The 16,114-nt window shown below is 39.5% G+C and overlaps 1 long non-coding RNA gene across 2 annotated transcripts in view; it reads left to right on the plus strand.

Moving 5' to 3' along the window:
* The first annotated feature begins 1,369 nt into the window (after nucleotides 1-1,369).
* The window catches only part of LOC308198236, a 103,055-nt gene continuing 88,310 nt past the window's right edge, over nucleotides 1,370-16,114 (plus strand). The window contains exon 1 of one of the 2 annotated variants that reach the window (XR_013953766.1): nucleotides 1,370-2,455. This is a non-coding gene — a long non-coding RNA (uncharacterized lncRNA). The other variant, XR_013953767.1, reaches the window with a different exon arrangement.

Below are 16,114 nucleotides of genomic sequence, written 5' to 3' on the forward strand. Positions count from 1 at the left end.
TAGAAGCGTATAAAGCAGGATCATGGGAAATATTTTATAAGATATCATAATGAGAAAAAGTAATGATAAAAATTCAATTTTAAAGGAAAACAAGTTGTCTGTAACTGGATCAGAAGAGCTATTCAATATAATTGGTCTTAGAAGTTATACTAGCTGGAGTTGTATGCTACATATACACATACAGCAATCGTAGCATTTGAGGGCAGAGCGTCCCTGCATTAATACTCTCAGATTTTTTTCTACCTTCAGAATTAATACATTTTCCTCATCAGAAATGGATGTATTCTTTCATCAGTTAATTTCTTGCAAAGGAATATTTTATAATTTAGATGGGACACTCACGTGAGATTCATTTATGTTGCAGCTGCCCAATTTCCTTTAGTGTTAAGTTCTAAAAAGCTTTATTTTTGAATATTTTTTTACCATGTTAGAGTTTTAATTTTTTAACCATTGTTTTTTCTGTAGAATATTATGAGTAAACAGTATCATTACAACTGTACCATATTATGTTCGTGCTTATGTTCGAACCAAGAGACAAAACAAGCAAATCTGCATTATGACAAAAATATACACTGTGTAATTCTGCTAAAAAAAAAAAAATCCTGCTTAACATTATGAAAAAAACATCACAGAGCTGTACTAAAATGAAGGCTGTGACTTGAGATTAGAATTTGCTATTGCATTCATCTAGTATTGAAAATATAATGTGATCTTTGGTTCAGTGAACGCTTCCAAATCCACTTCACTTTCACCTTTATTACACTTCTAAGTCATAATCTCTTACATAAAAAGAAGCAATTTTTTTTACTGTCAACTTTCATATGGGGAGTGATTAAAAAAACCTGCACTGAACACGTGTGATTACTAAGTATCAAGGTGAATCTAGGTAGCTCTGGAAGACAACTGAAATACAATGTTTTTAGTGTTTTTTAGAGTTTTAGCTAGTCAGGAACATACAGATATGATAACATGCCCAAGTGAACTTTTTGAAAGATAGAGAAAAATGTTTCTTTTTGTTTATAAAGAGGCCACAAGTGGATTTTTAAATCATCATTTTTTCTGGCTAATTTGACCAAAATGGGTATCTCTTTGTCTATATCATTTCCAACATAAGCAATTATTTTAATCAGTGATTAAGACTTTGTGGTCTGCATTTCTTTACATATTATTTACCAGCAATTTTCACATTTTATTGCTCTGTTCATCACCTGCATGAGACTCCCCGGTAAGCTCTACCCAAGCTATATACAAAGTATATATCCAGTGCACATGTTGCATTGGTACCTTGTGAGATAAATGCCACATAAAACATCCAGAAGATGCGTTACATTATCAGAACAGTTACAGCAGGCTGACAGATAATGCAGCTACTAGGCTAAGTTTGTCACTGGTTGTTTCTTACAATTGGTGCAAATTCTTTGTTTTCTTCATCGTCTTTCACAATGCCAAAGCAATTACTCACACGACATTTTCATTTCCGAGAGATACCTAGTGTCTTTCGGGCTTTCCTCGCATCCTTCCTGGCAGTACCCTGTGGAAGGGGTTGCATTTCCCAGACCCTGGCTCTAAGCTTGCCATTAGGCAGCTGAAGCGACGAGTAAGCACAATCCGTGTTACTGATTTCCTATACTCAGTGCCACCGCGATGAGATCAAAGAGTTAGAGCCTGTAATGCAAGCCCTGCTGCTGCTAAATTTGGGATAGGTGTCGTAGGGCACTGCAGCCTGGAGTTAGTTACTTAGTCAGCTGTGGGCTGAAACTTATAAATGTGCGTTTTTTTTTTCTGCTTCATAACTCAGAAATTTTCTTTGATGTTCTGTGTAAAATGTTGCACTTTGAATGATAATGAAAAAGAAAAAAGAAAAAATAACTAAAAAAAAAAAAAACAGCCAACCCCTCAACCATTTAAAATCCTTGGCTTCTAACAAATAATTTTTCACTGTAAGGTGACTGTGGTCTTTGGCATCGTACTTTGGGCAATGGAAACAGCCTCCTTCTCCCTCCCTCCTGGTCTCTTTCCCTATGTTGCTTTGCATATCAGCTCCTTTTCCTGTTCTTTCTCAATTCTGTCATTGTCGGCCCTTTAGCACAAGGCACAGGTGCCCAGGAGCAGGGACCAGCCCACTGCATCCACCTTTAAATTGTGGCCCAGCTGGGTGCAGGGCTGCTGGGGGAGGAGGGAAATGTTTTGGGAGGGTCAGGGCTGGGGAAATAACCCAAGCTTCTTGTTTTGTTTAGAATCCAGGTCAAAATTACTGAAGAAATTTGGGTGGAGCAATATTTTGGCCTTCTGGAGATGCAGATTCCCTGTGTGGATGAGGAGAGGCGGGCCTTGGCTTCCAAGGCAGTTTTTTTGGGAGATGTGGCAAAGCCTGCTGCCAACGTGCCTGGTTTATGCTGAGCGGGAAGAGCTTTGGAATTAATCAGAGGGACTAAGGAGTCTTCCCTGAAACAAGGTAGGGTTTGTTGTGGCTTTTTCTTTTGTGTTTGCTGGGATTTTATTTGAAAAACCTATGACTGCTGGAAACTTGCTTGAAATTTGAGCAAATGTGGGAAAGGAGGAAAAAAAAAAGCCTGGTTGGGAGAAATTGTTTGCTGGACAAGATGCCCAGGAGTAGAGGCATGGGTTTGTAATGAAGTTTGCTATGTATTCCAGTCACCACTATTTAGCTTTGCCCCTTGCTCTGGAAAACATGTCTCAACAAGGGCAAGCTTTGCCAGCTGCCTGAAACTGGCATATTGAGGGCAGCTGGCTTAGCTGAGGAGAGCAGCAGTAACTGATGGGTGGCCTGCTGCCACCTCCTATGTAGGGCCAGGCTGCGGTTTGTTCTGCATTGACCTCAGACTTTACTCCTCCATAAAGCTGGTGTATGAAAATCGAAGTACTGCGGTGCTGCTACGCTGCCTTTGAAAGGTCTGGAGCAGGCCAAGTAGTGAGTAGCACTTCTCTGCTTGGAAAGTGCAGTAGCAATTAGTCTGTAATGGCCTTGAGGTTACAGGACTTTAAAATTTCAGCCTGTTTGATACTGCTGGCCTTAATGGGAGATGTGGTCTCTGGTGGTGGGGACACCAACCTGTAAAGCTGGGCTGACCGGGAACTGAGGAAAGGAGTGTTGCAGCTGGTGGGTCTGGAGAGGTTTTTTGCCTCTTACAGTGCAAAGAGGCATACGTGTATCCTGTTGCTTTTGTTTCCCTGTGCTGGGTCTTTGAGAAATGTGTCACTTGTTTTTCTTGCTTGCTGAGTTCTGTCAGCTTTATTTGTAAGGCTAAGCTGAAAAGGCCTGTGGAAGCCTCTGCCATCTTTAAAAGTCTCAGAATTAGAGAAAATTAATGTCAAGTTTTTCTTTTATTTTCTTTTGAATGAGCAATTGAGAGGGAGGTGGAAAAGCAAGGGTTTGCCCAGGTGGATTAGGAAAGTTAGTTTTTTTTGAATCAAAAAAAATCCTCAAAAGCATTACATATAATTAAAAATCTTAACAAACTACTTTGATCCGATGATTAGTGGAAGCAAGTACTACTGTAACTTTTCAATCAGCAGATATCATCAATAAAGTAATGAATCGAGGGAAATATCCTTTGTAGGACTAAATAAATTATGAGAGACAGCCTGGGACTTGGTGCAGCCGTGCAGTTCTGTCCTTATTAATCAGATCACATCCGGCATGTTGCAGCCCGAGTATGAACGGGGAGTGTAGCAAGCAGAAACCTTCCACGGCAAAACTGAAGCGTGTGATATTTAAAGGCCTATAGGTCAAAATTCATTTTAGAAGTCAAAACCATTGCTGTAAACAGATAATGCTCCTTGCCCTGCCATTAGTGGTATGCTTCCAGTCCTTTCAAAGCAGGAGTGGACGTTAATTTGGGATGTGTTTTGCAGGTGTCACACTCCAGAGGAGTTTGACCGATAAACTCTACACTTCACATTTCATGCTGCAATGACAATACATTCAGGATCAAATTTTATGGCCAGTGGTATATTTTTCTGTTATTAAAATAAAAAAAAAATCGTAGACTATCAATTTACTGGAGGGACAAAAAGTATTTAAACGTTTTTTTCCTGAAAGGCAAGTGTGATCCGACATGTATGGACTCCTTCAAAGTTACTCCACAAAGCTTACCAGAAATGTTTGTTTAGCAACTGCAGTTTCCATGGTCTTACAACATTTGTAACAGTTTTCTAGAAAATAGTTACCACTATTAATTTTCTAGGACAAGCAGTGTTCCAGATGAAATCTGTCGATACTAGTGCTCAATGCAATGTGTGTGGCAACATAAACCTTACTGAAAGGAGCAGAAAGATGCAGGGACATCCAAAAAAGAAAAACCATTATAGCGAGGTGGCTTCTGTTTGCTTTGTCACTTGTCCTTCTTTTCACAGCGGTTGAAAGGGCTTTGAAAAACCTTATCTACTTTTACTGGAACTTGATTTTAGTGGCCAGGTGTGAATGCACCAACAGGGAACGGTCCAAGTGCAGGGCTCTGCCTGCACCGAATGGCCTCGAGCTGTGGCTTTTGACCCGTTGTCTTCAGGTCAACATATTTTTTAAAAATATGTTGACAAGGATTGACAAGAATAACTGGAAGAAACATGCTACTTATTGACAATTGCAGTATACAAATCTGCTTTTCCACTGGAATGTTTTTAAGGGCCTGTCAGCAAAGAGAAGGTGGAAATCATGGATTTATCTATTCAGTTTAATAAAGCAGTGGTTTTATGCAGTTGGATGTGATTACACAGTGAGACACAGAAAATATTTCTCTCTTTCTGAAGAGAGACAGTGCCATGTGTATGGCTGTTATATCCATTGCACAGAGGGGCTGTACACACAACCTTTCCTGTGCTGATGCCTTCCCAGAGCGTGCAGGTTCTTATGCACCAGGGCTGGCTGTGGGTTTTCCTGCAGTTATTCCTCAGGGCAGAGACAGCTACTTAGTGCCTCTCCTCCTTCCATTTGTGACTGCCTAATAAGACACAAAACATGATCAGTCGCTCCGTAGTGTGTATTTCGTATCAAAAGGAAATCGCTGACTGCAGGCAGGAGGTCATTCAGTGTTGCCGCTAACAGCTTCGGGTATTTCTGCATTAAAACCCAAACCGAATGTTGCAGGCACTGAACCATCTGTAGGCACAAGTAGGCTTATTGTTGCTTAAGTTAGCACAAATGAAGAGGTTTGTTATGTACTTCTACCTGCTTCTGTGTGATCAGTGCTCCGAAACAGTCTGCTGCTCTCACTTTTGTGTCAGAGTTGAACGAGATGCAAAGAGGTCCTCTTATTTTATTAAGTGTGTTGTTGCTCTCTGCTCCCTCCCAGCAACGTGACTTGACAATAACAGAGACAGCTCTTCATAATGCATTGTCAGTAGTTTTTTTTCCCCCCAGAACAGCCTGACATACCTGTAACCCTCCTCCTCGGGGTTCAGCTCTCTGTGATCCCAGACCCAGCTTGCGCACAGCACGCCTGTGTAACTGTGGCTCAGACTTCTGAGAAATCTGCTAGACTGATAGAAAGAGCCGTAATAAAGCATGGGGAACATAGCCATGCAAAACAAGGAAGGTGAAACTACAGAGATAAGGCAGGTGAGAAGTGTACAGAAGGCAACTCAAGGACTCCAAGGGAGAACAAACACGGAGTGTTGCACAATTCTAAGGAGAGTACAAGGTCAGGGGATATATAGATGTATATCAGACAACTAATTGGTCTATACTTCTACATGTGTGTCTCCAGCTTCCAGATCTCTTTATCCATGCTGGGTGTTTCCTCAAGTGACACAGGGAGAGCCAAGAATTTGCCTTCAGAGGGAATTGCAGGGAATTGTGCCTTCAGTTTGCCTAAGCATGGTTTATATCCTCAGCTGATTATGTGCCCACAAACTTTCTCCTTTCTAATAGCTCCTCCTCCTTCAGGAGTAAGCCAGGCTTTTAAAATCATCTTCAGACCTTTTGTGCTTAAAGTCTTGGAAGGACTGAAGTTCACCTGTAGCCTTATCAGTCATCAGAGCTTCACTCACAGCTCTCAGCTGGCTTCTGCAGCTGCACTGCCTCTTTGGACTCCTGACCTCTTTTGACTCAGCTTCATGTCCAAAGCATTTGATACATACAAGGAAAGAATGCCGAGGGGGGGAAAAAAAATTCTCAGCTTTCCTGACTCTTTCTATAAATGGTTAAATGAAATAGTTTTGTAGGTACAGGCACTTGCATAAGGATAGGGGTTGCCTATTATGGGCAATACTAGAAACTAGTCTGCGATGTTTTGTTTATCAGAAAAAAATATGAAGGATTGAAAAGATGATTGAAGTATTCTTAATGTGGAGCAGATCTAACCTGTGGTGATGTTCATTGTATATTGCATAATGTGTGACATACATTTTCACCTCCTGCAGTCTGTCACGTAAGCCAAGTTTCGAAGCATTTTCCAAAGCTCATGGTTGCTAGTGGCTTCTGTATTTGTAACAGAATATCGCTCACTATTGAATCTGGTTGGATTGCAGATCTGAAGCATACTTCATTGCCAGAATCTTTGACTGGTGGCGTTGGACACATGTGGAAGCTTGCTGGAGATGTGGTACGCGATAAATGTTAACCTAGACAAAAAACAACGGTGGAGCTAAAGGTTGCTTATAAGTAAGCAACCACTAATCTCTCTTGGGTGAAAAACCTAACAAAATGCCAACTTATTAAAGAATTTCAGAGAACTCTTCTATGGCGTAAGATTGTTTTTGCTGAAGGTCTGAAGCAATGCAGGCACAGCAGGCTGCCAGAGATTGTTTTGTCCAGATGGGTAGCCAAGATGAGACGTAAATCCTTCTCAGATATAGAGTCAATGAAGAAAAGTGGTATGTGTAACAGCCAGGAAAAGCTAAAGGCAGGGATTTAGAGGGTGCACATTTAGATGTAGACAGCCAAAATCAAGTATCCAGATTGTGTCCATACACCTAGTTCATTCTCATTTTCATTTGTAGGCCTTCTTGATTCCCAGCAATGGGGCAGGAAGCAAGAAGCTGGCTCCGCATAAATTTTGATCTGTTTCTTCTAACTGCACTTAGGTGCCAGTTAACCTAAGCAATTTGAAACTGTCCAGATCAGATATTGTTAGCTGCAACTCAATGGCTGGTCTATTAGGTGGACACAGCACAGTTATCTCTTGCCTCTGCTAAGCTGTGGCTTGATTTCTTGTGTATTTCTACATCCTAAACTATTTCCCATGCATGACTCAAAGTTAAGCAAGTCTTTTTTTGGTGGTATCATCCATATATAAAATGTTATTCTCTCTGTATGTATGTATAAAATCAGCTCTGAAGAATCTTGTTATGAAACCTAATCCACTCTGCTTTAACAAACGCTATCAAACTTCTGCTGTTATTTATCTGTAACACCACATGTAATCTTTATATTTCAAATGACAGAACAACACATGTTTCTGAAAGCAGATAAATTAGAGCTCCATTTCTAATGGAGCAGCTTCTGTTTTTTTTTTTTTGTCCTAAGATACGTTGCAACAGTGGTTAAACTGGGCTATAATGTGAGGAGACAGAAAGCTGGCTTGTACCTTTAGGAACAGCTGGTGGGTTCTGGCATGCCTGCTCATGCAATATTATCAGTATTTTAAATATAATTACATTAGATCCTGTTGCCCCTGTTTTAACCTCATCGTTGTTAAATACTGATTCGGAGAAGTATTAAGATACATCGAGCTTACTAAGATGTGAAGATATAGGGGAGGAAATACTGGAAATGAGAATTCAGGGAGGAAATAGAAATTAATGGTAAAGTAAAAAGGAAACAAAGAAAAGAGGATGAGAAGAGTATCAAAGTGAGAAAGAATTGTCATCAGTGGCCTTGTTGAATATAAGGTGTGTTCGGGAACTGAGAAGCAATATTTAAAATGAGGATGTATTAGGGAGAGCTAGAAGCCAGGGAAGTGGAAGTTTGTTTGCTTGTGTTTATAGTATTAGGTTGATGCAGACCTCTTGCTGCTGTTCACCGTTGTAACTGTTACTATTTAAATTGTCATTACCTTGGAGTCTTTAAATCATTTTACTCCATTAATACCGCTTAGCAGTACAATGTATTTGAGCATCTTTCTTTACAGTTCATCTGTTCCAACTCAAAGCATGCTGAATTTCAAAGGCATATTGAAATTGGGATTCTTTGAGATAGTCCATAGTGATAATTGCCTGGTAATGCTCTCTGCAAGCGAGCAGCTGGTTTCAGCTTCTGCTCCTTGGCAGATGGACTCTCAGAGACTCAATAACTCAAGGAGCCTGGGGGCGCGGGTGCCTGTCCTGGCAGGCACTGGGGAGCAGGAGGCAGGGAGAAGCCCCAGGTCGGGCACCCAGACCTGGCAGGACCTTGTGGCACTGGTAAGGGAGCTTGCTTTGGTGTGGGAACAGTACGAACTACCCTTACAAGCCCAAACCAAGGGGATTTGCAGTCTTTTATTTATTTATTTGTAAAGTCTATATGTTTTTACATGTTGGAAGGCCCTCCTGAGGCTTTGCTTTATTATGTTGTGTGTACGTGGTCTGTTGTAATATAAAAAAAAAAGCGCTATTGACAGAAGTGCTCCCTCTCACTACAGTGCTGAAGCAGCTGCTACTTGCTGTGTGGTAAATGTGGAATTTTGGTCATTTCTGGGGGATAGGGAAAGGCTAATGTGGTCATCTCAAGTGAGGGGGGGGGAAAAACACAAAGCCTCTGAAAAATCCTTTGCTCCTTAGCATGTATTTTGAAGTGGCCAAGTCATTCTGGCTACAGCACTGATGTGACACGGGATGCACAAGCTGGTCACTCAATTTAAAAAAAAAAAAACAATTTTTTTTGGTGCTTTTATAAAATAGCCAGCCACATATTTTTAAGCTGCTATATCGTTACAAAGTGAAAGGGATATATCTAATCTCCTTTACTAGGGTAGGAGAGGACATGTTAGAAGGCTGCCTATGCACTGTGAAAACTCAGTTATAGATATGGCCTAAACTTCCTAACCCGAAAGAATCACACCCTAAAAATTGAAATAAACTTTGCATATGATAGAGTGAAAAATGCACTTCTGTTCTACTGGCCACAGCATTTAATACCAATTTTTACTTATAGGAGCAAACTATAGGTTGGATGTGCAGCTAGCAATGCTCAATCTATCAAGTGCATTTTGGTTCTGAGAATGCAGAGAGGTAGGAATTTAGAGTGACTGAAATCTGTACTTTGGTTTTGTTTTTTATTAAAATTATCGTATGGAAAATATCTAACAATAGTAAAATCTTGGAGCCCATTATTTTAAATTTTTAGGTGTATGCTCACAGATATCCTGCTGCCTGTTATACCAGTAAGAAAAGAAGAAAATTGTTATATGTCTGTATATTGTTTGATAACAGGAAAATATATTGTGTTGTCAAGAATTTTGAAGAGGCAAGGATACAAGAGCTGTTTTTGTTGCTAGAAATGACGTCCAGAACCACAGATACAGGGCTGGAATTCCACATTTACAAACCTTTCCGAGTGGCTGTACCAACAGACTTTGTCCAGCTTATCTCTGCTCTCCAGAAATCTTTTAATTTCTGTGAAACAGTAGCTTAAAAAAAAGGAAAACTTCACTCTTTGCCTCAGCCCCAGAAGGGTTGCAAGCGACATAATGAGAGTATTTTGCTGTGAGAGAACGTATAGGAATGTGGATTTGAAAAAATAAAACAAACAAAACCCCTACACAATAGTTTCTGTTATAAAGTTTCTGCTTTAGGGGTTTTGTACAGAGCCCTTACAACTAAGCAGCAACATGCTGCCATCTACTGGCAAAATGCACAACAGGCACTCAAATACCAGCAAGTACTATCACATTTATTTAATAACTTTTTATTTAAATCGGTATGCTGTAGAAAACCACAGATTAAAAAAAAAAATCGAGCAAAAAGCATATTTGATCAGAATAAAAAATTACAATGAAACGGAGTGAAGCAAGTGCTATAAATCACAGCATCACACAAGTCATCAATATGCAGTATGTAAAAATCATATTTCGCATTAGAGAGGAAATGTGTGAGGAAATAAACCGTTTATTTATGAATGTTTCATCCCTTTGCCAACGTGCTGAAAAGAGGAGAAACATGCAGAGTTTCCCTCCAGGAAGGTACTTGAGATGGAAAAGGTCCTACACCTACAAACCCAAAAGGTAACCCGAGGGGTACTTAGCGTGGAAGAGATTCAGTGGAAAAAACGACACTTACAATCACCTCTGAAGCTGTCCAGCTTCACACATCTGAACGAGTAATGGGTCTTGGCACTTTTAACTCTCTTGCAGTCTCTTAGGAGCAGGTCTGTAAGGAATGGGGACCTGTGTACACGCAGCCAGTGCATCAGCTGGGGGGAAAACGTATAAGCAAAAATCGTTTTTCAGTGCTCCTAATGAATCATTCTGGTCCTGTTTTTTAAATGCATGGTCTGCTTTGGTTTCCCAGATTGCTATGCAACATGGGAAGAAGGGGAAAGAAAAGAAAAATAAATATTTTCACTGAACTTCGCTGAAAGTTCCCAGCTAAAGATCACTAAATATTTTGTATATGAATGAAGAGATTCATTAATTATTCCTTCATTCACACAAGATAGGAAACTGTATAAAGTCAAGACTACTTGACATGTCTGTATATTGACCAGACAGTAAAATCATTCTATTTATGACCCAGCTTACCATCTGCCACTAGTAATCTGATGTATTTGCGAAGAGGTATCCCTCCCAGAACTGCAGAAATCTCCTGAGCTTCTTAGCTTTTGGAGACAAGTACTGACTCTCAAGGAGTCAAATGGAGCAAATGTCTCATGTGAGCCCTTGTTCCCCCTGCTGGCAGCGTGTCTGGCTCAGGGTGCAAACTGTGCCTCCCCTTGTCCCTTCTTGTCCCCCGAACACCTTGTCCTCTTCTTCCCGAAGTCACCTCCTTCCACTTCCCAGCTTTTCCTGTTCCATCCACTTTATTGTTTCTGGCTGATGAATGGCTCTTGGAGGAAGAAAATGCTTGGTTCACATTCATCCAAAGCAGTTTAAAATCCCTGTGTTCAGTTTGAACTTCAGTGACAAAGTTTTTGTTCTGTTCCTTGTTGATAGGACACTTATCTTTAGGGTCCTTCCTTTGCGCATTTGTGTACGTGTTGCATTTTTTTCAGTGAACGCATGTAATGCTGGGATGGGTTTTCTTATGTGAAATAGTAAATGTATATATATATCTTTGCTAAAACTTAGAGTTTTGACCATAAATGAGGAAAATATCCATAAGCACTTTCATGAGTAATTCACAGTGTTTTTTATTCCCTCATCTCGTTCAGAATACGACCATAGACAATACTTATGTTATAGAAAGAAATAGATAACGTTTGTGTTTGGAGAGGAGGCTGTTATTCTGTGATGAAGACAAAAGATTGGCAATGAGGGTTTGTAAGCTGACTCTTCTTTGTAGTGTTGGCTCCCTATGATTTTTTGTTATTTTACTGTGCTGAAAACTGGATTTTGTGACGTTAACCAACAGCTGGATGTTGATACTGCCTGGCCAGTGCAAGACCAGGCAAAAGCTGACAATTGGAAAGCTCAAATGCCTCGAAGCTTCAAAGTGCTCAAATGATGTCTGAGGAAAGGCTGAGCAGAACGAGGAGTAGCAGCTACCTCTTTCCCAGGACATATGGACTAATGGTGTCCTCAGTTTGTTACCGTGCTGCAACCCAAGTGGCTGGAACTTCCAGTAGCAGCAGGGAAAGGTGGTGTTGGTTACGGGGCTGTTGGTCCTCCCCAGTCCCCTTTATTTTCTTTATTTCCATCCCTGTTTGGCTGAAGGACTGCAAGAATTCCTAAATGCTATTCAGCTAGTTAGTAGGCATTTCTGTAGACGATGGGTCAGTTATCCAAGGCTGTGGCTTGGAGGAGTAAAAAGGCACAGGACACATGCAATGGTCAGCTAACTCACCTGGCTACCATGACTTCTTCCTACCGATTTTTTTTTGAAGGTTAAAGAACGTGGCTCAGGTATGTCCAAATGGTTGTGACCTGCTGTCTTCAGGCAGCACAGATGCTTGGACTTCTGCAGCATAAAAAGACAAAGTAGCCAACAGGCTCTTTTCCTTGCCTGGCTACCACTTTGGTTCCTTGCTTTTCATCCTGCTAGAATTTGTTGACTGTTGGTGTGCAGTGTATAAAGCTCCTCTCTTTATTTGGTCCTTCAGGGGAGGGGCGAGTATCGTATGAGGGCATATGAGTATCTATCCCTCCTGTTTTTATTTTGGGAGAAGTCCAAAACTGGAAGGCACCTGTTTTCTGGCTCTGAAGGGGCAGCAATCCAAGCTGGTGGAAATGTCACGAACAGCTGATCTTGAAGCAAGGGCTGTCAAAACACTTGTTTTACAGCCTTAATCCCATTTTAGCACCAAACAAATAATAATGTTCTGGCATAGTGACCTGCAGAAAACCTCCTGTTTTCTTTGTTGCTTGCTTTTGAAATTTTGTTGAAACCTTATCAAACATTGTTGCTTTCAGAGTCCAGATTTATGTTCTGGTATGGTCATGAAGTCAAGCCTTCACTCTGAACATGCCCTACACCAACATCCAGGTCTGATAGCCTCCTGAGGCTACCTGTAATGAGCAAAAATGGTAGGAGGTGGGATGTGAAAAAGATAAAAGCTTGTACCAAAATAATCTCTAACTAAAGAACATTCTGAAAGAAGTTAAATACAAAACTTACAAGGATACATAAACATTTTTAGTCTTCTACAAGCCTTGATCAGCCAGCTATAGGAACACAGATGGTTTCAATGTTGTCCCCAGCCCTAAATAATTTCAACACAACTTTGCCCTGTATTAGAAATTGTGCACTCTCTCATGCTAAATATTTCCTGAATTTTTGTATATGTCCTCATGGGAAAAATAGAGGAGATTCAATGATGGTGGAAACTTCTCTAAAAATGTCTCTATCCTGACTGATTTTTATAAGCAGTCTCTTTGGATGCTGGGTTGGTGGGATCTTTCTGGTAACAAAACAAGTTCCTTCTAGCTTTTAATCAGGTTTTAAGCTGAAGGTTTGGTTAAATTTATGTGGCAGAGTATTTTATTGATAGAAGAGCTTGCCAGACCTCTTTGGCAGTGCTCTCTTTTCACTTAAAGACCTTGGTGTAAATCTTTTTTAATGGTTCAGCTACGAAAAACTTCAAAGAATCTTTCCCCGCTTCTTTCCATTGCACTATCATCTGTGTAAATCATCTTGCTTACTCATTCTCTTAGCTACTTTAGATTGTTAGTCTTAATGACAGTACTGCAGTAAAAGTGGGGAAAAAAGTATTTTAAACTGTCATTAGTCCATAAAACTTTGATCATTTATAGTAAGTGGGAATTCATCGTGGACTTTTAAGAGAAGCGAGAGGTCAGTCATACCATCCCTTCTTAGTTGTGCACCTATGTGATAAAGCACACCTCAGGGGAAAAATAGAAGGTGGAAATGTAAGGATTAAATGTGCTAAAATTTTGATGCAGCTACTCTTTGAGTTATAAAATATGATGTAATAGGTACCTAGGACTCTGCTTTGAACCTTTCTTGTGCTTTACTCTAAAATATGCAACACTAAAGTAAGAGTTATTTTAGTGGTGCAAAGTTTGATTGTAGTAAATCATCTCAGAGTTATCATTGCCATCATTCAGCAGTTTCTGAAATGTGAATTCCATGCTAATTGTACTGAAAAGGTACTTCTTGTTGTATAATCTATGTTTTTATTCATTTTTATTAAATGTGACAATGTGCAGGAAAGTCTTCCAGGGTAAATGTGGGCCCAGTGCGGAGAAATGTTACAATATCACTAGCATTTTTTCTGGTTAAATCTTTATCAAAGCTTTTAGTGAATCAGAAGGTCTTCTTTGGGACCTAACACTGTATTAACGTGAACTTCAACCACAGACCCTGTTTGCCAAGCTTCATTAATATTGATACACTGAAATGCATTGACAGATCTTAAATGTACTAAAAACAGACTTTTGCTGTAGTGTGTTGAGATGTATCATTTGGCAGACTGACTCAGTCACTTGAAATGCCAGTACTTTCTCTGAAAACTCAGAATGTAGAACTTGGAACTTAAAGGTGAATTTTCCATTACCTGTCAAAAGGATTGCTCAAGTCTCCAGGTGTCATCCAGAACAATTCCATTCAAAAATGTTACGAGATTCAAAGCACTGGATAAGTACTTAGGAACACACCTCATAAACCAGAGAGAGACATACTGTCATCATTAAAAAAATAAGTTGTTTTATGTGAGGAAGTATTGGACTAGCAGTATGTGTGATTTATATATATAATGTGTGTGTGTAACATATAGACATCTGAAGATTCCTTCCTGCCATTCTGGCAAATGGCATCTCAGTCCATTCAGTGACTTCCCCCATCCTCACTGTTTGCAAACTTGCACAAATCCCATTTAGGCTTTATTTTTGTTGTGCTTAATTTCAATATAAACACGTAATTGCAGTAATAATTTGATGAAAATCTGACCATTCCTTTTAAAAAAGTGGAATATGAAAAATACACTGTATTAAGCTTGCTATGCAGAACAGTCTGATTTTTGGCTGATTTTGGAATATTCTCACACCTTGCTTAGTTGTTGGTGTGTTTGCATACTACTTTTTTATGTGAACTTATGCTTTTTGTTTGCTGTACTGCTTGCATAAAAATCAATTGACTTTAGCAGGAGTAACCATCTAGGCAAACAGAGCAGAATAACACATGGATTACCTTGTTGAAAAGTGTACGTCTTCTGGCGTGAACGCAAAAATTGTTTTAAGCAGAAAACAAGTGGTATGTACTACGCTGTAGAAGTTTGCCATATTTTCTCTTGCTGTAGTAATTTATATAAACGCAGGTTACATAAAACAAGGTAAACACTGGGTAAATATCTTTATTGAATTTCAACCTGGATTATGAATAATGATTTTTGAAGTCTTCGAACCCAGAAAACAATATATGCATTTCAAAAAGCTTTGCTCCTAGCTTGCTTTATTTAGCATTCTTGTGAATAGTTTTTTTATTATTGATTGTTGTTGTTTTTTTCCTACAAGATTTACTAGATGTACTAGAGTTGTCCTTTGTACAATTTCATTTTCTTTTATTGGTTCCCTTAGGACATCGTTATCCTTTGAATAAGAACAGAAAACTGTGTTCTCCTTCTCCTGTTTGGTTTTCTTCCATACTCTTTATTTCCATTTGAACAACAAGGTTGGTCAGGGAATTCAGAATTAAGACTCCATTTCACATCCTCTTCCTTACCTATCTGTGTTGCAGCTAATACTGTCCTCAGGGTATTTAATAAAGTGAGTCAAGAATGCATCCTGACAAAACAGTAGGGCCGTGTGTAAGGAGATGCAATGCGTCAGGTCATGTACTGTGAAAATATTCCTAAAATTAAAGGAGCTGATACGAAAACATTTGCAGACAAAATTACTCTGCGAGGAGGAAGCTTGTCAAAATTAGAATGATATCCATGAAGTAGTAGAGAAGTCTTCTGAAGTTTTTTCTTGTTTTTCTTTTTTCCCTGCCCCATCTCTTTCTATAGTCTGACTCCTACTTTCCACTTATTAAGAAAACTCCTTTAAAATGAAGTTATAATCCAGTGGTGCAAGCAATTTCTCTTCAGTTGTGGCGAAGAGAACAAAAGAGTCTTATCTCGGCTTGTTTATCCCAGAAGGATGGATGGTTTCTGCTATGGTTTCAGGAGAAAGAGATACTTAAGAGGCACATTTTCTACTGACTGTAAGATTTCAAGGATTTTAAAGAAAGAAAAAATGGGAGCCAAATGAGAGCATAAATATCTTTAAACTAAAAAGCTCAAGAGTTTTTCATCCTTGTTTTATTTGTTCTCTAAAGCTTTGACTGCTGGAAAGGGGGGAGGTGTGTCCAAATTTCAGCTGGAGCAGGAATGAAAAAAGTGTCAAGTCTTTCCAAAAAAAAAAAAATCCCAAAAGCAAGCTGAAAGGCATCCTCTTACTTCAGGATATAAGGGATAAGTTCTGCCTTAATTGCAAGGATGCAAAAACTCAGAAAACTGCAGAGCTGCTTGAAGTTGATGCATCACATAAAAGCAGTCACTCTTATTTGCTTTTCTTTTTCTCTT

This window comes from Anser brachyrhynchus, assembly GCF_964034855.1.
Source record: "Anser brachyrhynchus genome assembly, chromosome: 7".
Classification (NCBI taxonomy): domain Eukaryota; kingdom Metazoa; phylum Chordata; class Aves; order Anseriformes; family Anatidae; genus Anser; species Anser brachyrhynchus.